Genomic DNA, 8,503 nt, shown 5'->3' on the forward strand with positions numbered 1-8,503 from the left:
ATCACTTATTATATTATTGGGCATCATTGCTTCCCTAAGACATTGAATGACATAATATCACCTTCAATATGGCTAACATAAGTGGTCCATACAATTGTATTGATGGGTAGCACACAGCGATGGTTTGCACTAATGGGGTCAATTCAGTTGTCTTTAATTGGCAAGACATTTTAAATATATGACTATATAAGTGACTACCATGACTAAATAAATGACCAATTAACAACAATCAATGACTAAATTGATGACTAAATATATGATTAATCAATGATTCAATATATGACTAAATAAATCGCTACCATGACTAAATAAATGACTAGTTAACAACAATCAATGACTAAATTAATGACTAAATCAATGGCTAAATTATTGACTAAATCAATGACTAAATCAATGACCAAATCAATGACTAAATCAATGACCAAATTGATCAATCAAAACAACCAATAAATGACTAAAACAGTTTAGTCATAAATTTGGTCGCGTTATAAATACCAGCAATAAACTACTAATAGTCGCGTGATCAAGATTAGTCATTTATATGCAATTTTTAGTAGTTTTTTTAGTCATATATTGTTGTTTTTGTAGTAGTGTAGGGTCTAGAAAATAGCTCTTCAACAGATCCAGAAAACCACAATTTTTTTTTGACCATGTAAAACCTGCAAAACCACTATGTTTCAAAACACCCATGAACATACATACCCACCTTACATCTAGAAGACTCAAAAGTCTAAAAACACCAAAAAGGGTTAAACCATAATAATGGAATTATCATAGATGAGCATCACCATACATTCTGAACATAAAATCTATGAAATCTTTAGATCCAAGGAACAAAAATCTAAGCCATGCAAGTACAACTACCTAGAAGGAAAAAATAGTTCAGGAACTCGAAGCCCATTGGTGAGCCAACTCCACAACCACCACTAGTACATGCTTCTAAGGTAAATAAGATATTCCAAAATCTCCTAAATCATCCAATGATAAATGTCATAGCCTCCATGCATTTGGGGATGATGAAACAATGCCTTGCAATATCAAGAGTAAAACAAGAACCCAATATAAGTAGATTCACACCATATCTTAGACAACCCAAGTTTCTCCATAATGACATGGAGCCTAAAACAAATATCCAACATGAAAATTCTATTTCCCACAACCATGAAATGTAACATCACCACCATGCATTAGGTTAATAATACTATGACCAGGAATAGGCACCCTCCTTACCTCACACGACTTGTCAAAAGTGAACTCCACCATAAATGTCAATAACAAAAATACAACTCCAATACATAATAGAAATTGAACACCAAAACTCTTTAGTCAACATAGGACATTGCCAAAACAATTTTCATTTCAAAATGAAAATATATGACAATATCTTCTCAAAACATAGCATCTTCCAATTTGGTGCCAACTTCTTAAAAATAGGGAATATGTCATCTCATCACCTGCCATGTAGGATGCCTCCCCACCAAGAGGTCCCACAAAGTGAATGACAACTTAGGAAGTCTATAACTTAGGATAAATCAATTCGGCAACAATTAATTAAATAATTCAACATGTTAAGACTCTCAAGTTGAGATACCTTAAGCCCAACAAGATTGAACAAATCATCACGAAATTGCAAAAATAGAACACAAGGAAAGTGAATTCAAGTATAGTAAATTAGTTTGAGTGCATTTTTTGCCACAACAAGCATAACTTGCAATTTGTACATGGAGATTTTTAGAGGTTTGAACATGGGGTCTTGTCTATTTTGTAATACTTTTATGTGTTTTTCATACTTTTGTTTCACTAATATTAAATGGGGTGGCGAGTTCCACATAAATAGTTAGTATATTGACTACAATTTTGATGGATAAATTTATGTTGAATTTCTACAAAGAAACTTCAATCAAATTGAGTAAAATAATGCTTTATATGAATATCTCGTACGTTGGAGTTAAGCTATTACCATTTTACATGTAAGACAACTTCAATAACTACGACATTATTATCTATCCTTTCTTACTCAACCTCAAAGGGCCAGCCTTGAGAAGACACAGGCAAATTGCAGCCATGGCAATCGAGTTAATATTATCAGATCGTGCTCCAGACCCAAATAAGGTAATAGTGTTCAGAGATTTTGCCATCCTTAATGGCTTTCTTCCGACATCAGAAAATAATGTTCTTCCCCAATCAAGCAAAGAAGAACCGATAGATTCACAAAATGCCAATGAGGGTGGTAGTGCTAGTGGGCATGGTCGAGGAAGGGGTTGAGTTGGTGGTTAACAAAATTCTTCATTTGAGTGATTCGTTGGAGTTTTTACTTTTACACATATTGCTAGGGAGTGGAATGGTATTGCGGACTATCTAGCCAAATGGGCTTCTCATCATATGCATAACTTGAATGTTGAGGATAAAGGTTAGTTACCCTTGGATTTGTCTCTTCAGTTAGATCACTTGGTGGATCTTGACAAGGCGGTTTGATGCCCTTGTTTTGTATTTCTTTAGCTTTGAATAAATGTTTACCCCTCTTTTATTATCAAGTATTACTTTTCGACCTATAAGAACTGCCTCACTAAAAGAATATAAACACTAACAATAGCGCCCTGTGTTGATATGCCATTTCAATACCACACTGACATATAGACTTGAAGAAATTTTAGTCATTGGTTGATATTTAAAGTTGCCTTAAAACATGAAGTATATGTACACAAGGAATAAGAATAAATATTGGTTTGTAATCGGTATCTTTAGAATAAGTTCCCATGATGAAAAGCAAGAGTAACCTTATCGACATGTGAGCTCCAAAATTTTATCAAGCATATGTTTTTCAAGTTTTGAGCAGATATTAATTGAAAAACAAGTATTCCTCTAGCGCCGCTTGTATAAAAACACTATGATCTGTAGCATTGAAAATTTATCTTACAGGTTATTTAATAATAATTATTTTAGTGTTTTATGAAAACTTTGTGATATGTAGCATCTTTTTATTATCAAAGAAGAAGAATAGTCTATAGAATTTGTTGTTTCTTTTTATCAAGATTAGTGGAAGATAGAATGACATTACATCATGAAGTTTAATGTATACTAAGACATCCAGTATAATTATATAGATATGCTCAAAGTCAGATCTTTCACAAACTTGTTTAACGAGGAGAAGATAGCAAAAACGACAATCTATCTGATAATTCATAGCTGAAGAAGCAAGATCAGGAAAGAGTTAGGAAACAACAAGAAGTAATTGGTAGGACTTTCAATTGTTTCATTTGTTTCAGATGGTTTCAACTCCAATTCCTAGATCCCATAAACCGACTAATCTCTTGAATATCAATGAAAAACTTCCATTTCATTTTATTTTTAATCATAAAAGATATTTAATGAAAATTCATTTAATTATCTGTCATACGAATAGCAAGTAATACCTATATGACTATTTCAGCTCAAGTACTGTCATAGTTATGTTAAAGATTGAAATTTTTATCCATAAAAGACTCACACTACCAGACAAAGCTAAGTACCTTGTTAATATTATTATATTTTATTTTTTGTTAAAAAATTCTATTTAAATAAAAAAGTGTTAAATAATCATTTAATTTTAAAAGGGGATTTTTGTTACTGATTGTTAAATTATATGAATATAAAGAACAATTAGAATTAAAAATTCTGTATTAAAACTTGGTCATGTTTATTATTAATCTGTCAACAGATTTATGTCAACTAATTTCAAAATAATTATTACAAAATGCTCTTAATGTACCAATATTTTTATATAGAAACATATTTTTATCCTTCTTTTTAAAGGGAACTCATATAAAAACTTATTTATATGTTATATTAATTTGTCAATAAATATTTTTTTAATTCAAATTGGATCAATTAAAATAATTTATTATAGACATGTAATCTTAAAAGATGGTTTCTTTTATGTTTAAGTTTTCTTAAATGAACTATGTGAAAACCTCTTTCTATTAAAGATTATATTTTGATAGAAATTTTCTATATTGCAAGCATTTAACTTGTATATTTTTTTTAGTGACTTTATTATCCACTATAGTTTGCTTAAACCTATTTTAATTCACCTTTAGACTTATCTCATTGTTGAAATTCTATTAAAAACCAAACCCAGTAAGCTTGGAACTACTGATATAAATATTCTTTTGGAATAAATGTGCTTTTGTATTGTCTTTTAGGGATGATGCAATGAATTGAGGCTTTTAGGTCCCTTCCATGTTGACCCAAAAATTATCTTTGTTCATCTTATGTGTTCTTCTTCCATTATGCTTGTAGTTCCACTATATTCACAGGATGAGGTCAATTCAAAATAATCATATTGATATACACAATTTATTTGATGTGAATGTTGAGCCCAGATCATGGATCTGTTGACAACAATGGAGGAAAATTGAGAGAGGGGGGCGGGGGTGAATTAATTTTCACTAGATTAGACAATTTAAGCACAAGTTCCATGGATAACTTTAAGAAAGCACCCCCTGGGAAAAAGTGTAAAACCCTGGCAAACGAGGCATTATTTTTTGGGGGGGAATTTTCATATTAATGGTGATATTTTTTTCAAAGTAGCAAAAAAAATTTAATTTGTATTAGCGATATTTTTCTAGGCTACGAAAATTCCATAAAATTCTCGTGAATAATACCTTGTTATGTGGGGAAAATATATATTGTAGGAGGTGAATGTTTTTCATTTAAAGGAACAAATATATAAGTGTATGGGTGAAAATTTTTAGTCCGAAGGAAGGAAAAATTATTTAAGTGTATATGCGATTTTTATCCACCGTTTGAAAATTATTTAATTTATTTGGCTAATATTTCGTTATTTATGGAAAAATATATATTTTATTGGTGATTTCATGAATTCATTGTCATTAATAGACAAGGTACATCACATCAGATCATATTGAGTCTCGACTTTGCATGATGTATCGATTAGCATGACCTCTTTGACACGTCACACGTACCTAAAACGCATCAATGATTTTAAACTATTTGATGATCATAGATCAATGGCTGAAGTTTTATTTTGGCCCAAATTTCTGAAGAGAACGTAGTTCTCCAGAAAGTGTACAAAATGGAATTGTATTCAATAGACATGTATCAAATGTCATGGTCGATAATGTTGATCATTTAATATATGTCTTGTCACTAATTGCAATCCACTCTGCCCCCACAGCTTTCAATATGGTATTTGGTACTAGTTTATAGTTGTTTCCAATTTTGCACACTAGTGCAATTATGGGATAGATTTGCGGAGATATACGAAAGATTTAAAAAAATTTAAAGGAATTAATACGGTTAGAGAAGGAATTATTACAATCAACAGCTTGAGTTATTTATAGACGATCTCTCCTTCTTTCATCTTCAATTAGCCTTTGGTAGATAAATCATCAGAGCTAACGATAGTTAAATTTTGCCTATGGTTTAGGTCTCTAGGCTTAGGCTGTATAATTCATTATTCTGATTTCTCAAGATGGACCCTCCTATCTGCTTGAGAAGGATTTCTGCGGAGGACTAGAGGGCCTTTTTGGGCTCCATTCGAGACCCAACCCTCCAATCAATCTGTAAGAAGGTTGAGATGTTCACTAATGAGGCTGTGAGGATGGTGTTGGGAAGAGAGTTTTTGCATAGTGAAAATAGATACTGTGTTAACACGGACATTACGTCCTGGTTTTTGGCATCTGTTCTGGACCTCGGAGGAGGCAAGGTGGATATGTTGTTGCTGTTAAGGAAGGTGTTTAAAGAAGAATTCCTTGTAGACAATGTTACTATTGTTGTCTTTTCAGAAGTAGGGGTGGGGATCCATTGAGTGAATGAATTAACCAAGCTTCTCCTCCCTGACCAAACAATGGCCAGACAACCGTTTCTTTTGAACCTAAATGCAGAGCAGTTGATGCATCATAGGAAATGGGTGCAGATTGGTAGGGACATTCTTCAGAAATGGTTTCTCCTGGATGACTTTCCAAACTACAGTTGGCTTGAAGAATTCTCATAGCTTATAATGTCTGAAAAATTCTACATAGAGGGAGGGCAAGATTCTTAGGGTAAACCATGAATGTGTCCACTTCTTGTGCCCTAGCCCCAACCCCCTAGTATTTCCTTGTAACCTCACTCATTTTGGCTTTAAATTTTTTGAGGGACTCCGATGTGTAAAAATTATAAATTTGTGAAAAATATATATTAATGATAATTTTGGAAATTCTAGTTCTTTTCAGTTTGCCTCTTATGGATATAAAAAATGGTTTCTATCTCATTTTATTATTTGTTGCTGCCATCATGCCATGGCAGGATACTTAGCATAATCATTATGTTTTGAAATAGCTTAAATAGTTATTAATTTGTGTGGATATAAGATTTAATTTTCAGCATAAAAAAATAGCAGGTCTATTCTAATTTCTTCTCTAAAGTTAAAGATCAAATTCAGTGTCACTTCTGAGATGACCTTTTCTAAAAGATATTTTTCAGTGTCACTTCTGAGATGACCTTTTCTAAAAGATATTTGAAGTGCTTGATAAAGAAGTATTTGAAAAAACATAATGTCAGGGATTAGCTGCAAGTGATAGCATCCAATAAGGATCGCAATGTTTTAGCTCATACATTTTTTTTTGTCTATGAGCCATGTTATTTCAATATTTTGTTAAACAATGGAAATATATATAATATTGTGATGTTTTTTATGTAATGTTTCTTCCTCTATATTTAATATATATATAAAAAATTGAGTTCATTTTATTAATTATTTGTACATTGATTATTCATTGATTATAATTGATTATAAATATATATAAAAAAAGATGTTTATCTCACAAAAAACAAGTGAATTAAAAGTCCAACTTGTTGTAATTTTTTTGCATAATTTGAATATATAAAAAAAGTCCAACTAACTAGGTATATGTACATTGAACACCGAAAATACGTGTCATTGGACACTGACATGAAATAAAGGCTATGGCCCATGGGATGATGAAGTGTCAAGTGGTATGGTGTTTGGGTGGCAGAAATCCTATGTATAATGGGACCCACAAGAACTAACAACTAATATGTAGTGATATTGCCTTATGGTACGCACATCACTGAAAGTGAATGGTTAACATTTAGCCTTTAGGCAACTTTAATGTCGACTTGTGTAGAAAAATTATGCGGTTGAACTAGTACATGTGAAGGAATGATGGTAGAGTTTGTGATTAATGTCGATGACCATCGTCGTTGGATGTCAAAAATTAAAATTGAGTGAGAGGCGTTTAAAACTTGGATGGATTGGAAGTCTTGGTATCATACTGTATGCACTTGCATCATTGTCTTGGGTTTCTTAAGGAGCAAGGAAGCCAGTTTCTCCTTCCATACTGATAAGAAATTAGTCCCATTTCTTGGATGATTTACAGACAAGAGGCTAAAAGGTTTGTTCTTGTTTAAGGATGAGCGGTTGTATGAGAGTGTGAAAATGTTGTTGGGAGAAGAAATTGTCCATGTAGGTCATCACTATAGGACAAACATGGAGGCATATTCATTGATTGTTTCTTGGGGTTTCCAATTTGAGGACGAGGTCAACAAGGTAAAAAATTCCCTGAGAGTTGTAATTGATTCAAACTACCTATTAAATCTGGATAGTGTGTATGCTCGTGTGGTCCCAAAGGTGGGCATTATTCCTGAGGCAGGGGTGGCTAGTTCGGTGGCACTGGTACCACTCATTCGATGCACTGATGATGATTTGAAGGTAAGATGTAGAGCTCTTGCTTGGCATGGGTGAAAGGCCTTCAAAATGTTCACAAGGTTGATGCAGTGTGATGAGGTTTTAATGGTCCTTCATGAAGTGGCATGTGCAGAGGTGGGTCAAGAGTTGCGGTCAAGACCCAAGACTACACAAGCAATGAAGCGGCTCTCAAAATTATATGATGACCTAGAGTATAGGTCATTTCTGGGTTAATCCTGCTATGGTTGGTGGTGTTTGGTATTGTCTGTTTGTATCTTTTTTTTCATGTCCCTTTTCTCCCCAACTTTGTATGTATGAGGGGATGTCTGCTACAAATTTTGGTACGCCGAATTAGAATTTTGGGGTTTTTGCATGTAGTAGGGTTTTATTTTTTGTTGGGAATGGTGGTTTTGGCCCTTGGGGGTGTTTTTTGCAGTGGCAGAACTCTGGTGGTTTTCCTATACCACCTATACTAGCATATTTGTAATATTTTATTTCCAATAATACAATATAAAAATTATCGATAAAAAAAATGAAATATCACACAAGTTTTGAAACTACATATTTAATTTATTTAATTCATATTAAAATCCTATTGATAATGGGACAAACGATAACTAACAACGAATACTGTTGTTCATTGGATGAGCATGGATCAATGACTTATGGTGTATTTCGGGCCGAATGTGGGATTTCTAAATTTTTATGCAAACTTTCATAGGAAACGCGTGTCATTGAACACTGACAGGAAAGAAAGGTTATGGCCCATGGGATGATGAAGTGTCAGGTGATGTGGTGTTTGGGTGGCAGAAA

This window comes from Cryptomeria japonica, chromosome 2 (assembly GCF_030272615.1).
Source record: "Cryptomeria japonica chromosome 2, Sugi_1.0, whole genome shotgun sequence".
NCBI lineage: Eukaryota > Viridiplantae > Streptophyta > Pinopsida > Cupressales > Cupressaceae > Cryptomeria > Cryptomeria japonica.